Source organism: Penaeus monodon, chromosome 27, assembly GCF_015228065.2.
Source record: "Penaeus monodon isolate SGIC_2016 chromosome 27, NSTDA_Pmon_1, whole genome shotgun sequence".
Classification (NCBI taxonomy): Eukaryota; Metazoa; Arthropoda; class Malacostraca; order Decapoda; family Penaeidae; genus Penaeus; species Penaeus monodon.
This window is the reverse complement of record NC_051412.1, coordinates 11581122-11582102: the sequence shown is the minus strand read 5'-3', so window position 1 is coordinate 11582102 and position 981 is coordinate 11581122. Positions and strand designations below refer to the sequence as shown.

Genomic DNA, 981 nt, shown 5'->3' with positions numbered 1-981 from the left:
GCGATATCGAAAGCGAGAAACCCGTCGTGCTCGAGCAGCCAAGTACGGAAGCCCGAAGATTCCTCACTTCACTGCCCTCGTCACGGGAGGAATTCACTGCAGATTCTCTTCTACTTTCCGTGGCTTGCCGGCCGGCCGGAGCATCTGGCGCGATGCGTGGTAAGCCGAGTGGACGCAAGAGGAGACAACGCCAAATCAAGCCTTTGGCATTCGGTTGCTTCTTTTTCTTCTCGTTATTTATAAAGAAAACTCAAAACTAAGCAAATAAACTAACGTGGGCATTTTACTATAACACTTGTTGTATACAGTCATACGATAAGCAGATAAGCATTTACGTAAAATGGATAGTCGAAATCAGTGTGAAAAAAGATGTTTACAATCCTTCATGATAAAAGATGATAAATAATGACGGAAAAAAAAGAATCTGAATGCTTTTGAGAAGGTACAAGAAACTCAATATGTATATACCCTATAAACACAAACATATACATGTAGAGATGTCTGTGTAATGTATGCGTGAGGGTGTACATACGTTATTTAATGTTCAGTCTATTGAATTCACTGTCAACATGATAATTAGGCAAGTGTCCACAGCCCCTGCCTGTGACACAATATCTGCATGACACCAGCAGCGCCACGCCCGCCATTATCACACAATCATTGTCATTGTAATGATCTCACACACGCCCCCACTGTATCCTTGCATGACGTCAACAGGGCTAAGTGGGAACCTACATAATCCACATACCATGAAAGTAAATGAATTACCGAACTGATAACAAACCATCTCGTTCATACGAAATAACATAAAAGGCACGACCTGGTGTCCAAGGCTGCCGGGAGGAGAGGCCGAGAGCTAACACGCTTTCTCTTCTTCCAGACGCGAGTTTTATTTCCAGTTGTCTCTGGCCATTTCCGCAAGGCGCGTTTCCCTGGAGGACAGCCCGGGGTGAGTTCCCGCTGAGTTTTCTCGAAAATCTT

The 981-nt window shown here is 44.4% G+C and overlaps 1 protein-coding gene across 4 annotated transcripts in view; it reads left to right on the top strand.

Moving 5' to 3' along the window:
- Positions 1 to 981, top strand: part of LOC119590576 (beta-1,3-galactosyltransferase 4-like) — a 26067-nt gene that overhangs the window by 11668 nt on the left and 13418 nt on the right. For 2 of the 4 annotated variants that reach the window (XM_037939246.1, XM_037939248.1), the window contains exon 2: positions 881 to 949. The exons of the other annotated variants lie outside the window; for them this stretch is intronic. The gene's annotated coding sequence lies outside the window, so the exon portion shown is untranslated. The remainder of the gene's footprint in view (positions 1 to 880; positions 950 to 981) is intronic. 4 annotated transcript variants of the gene reach the window in all.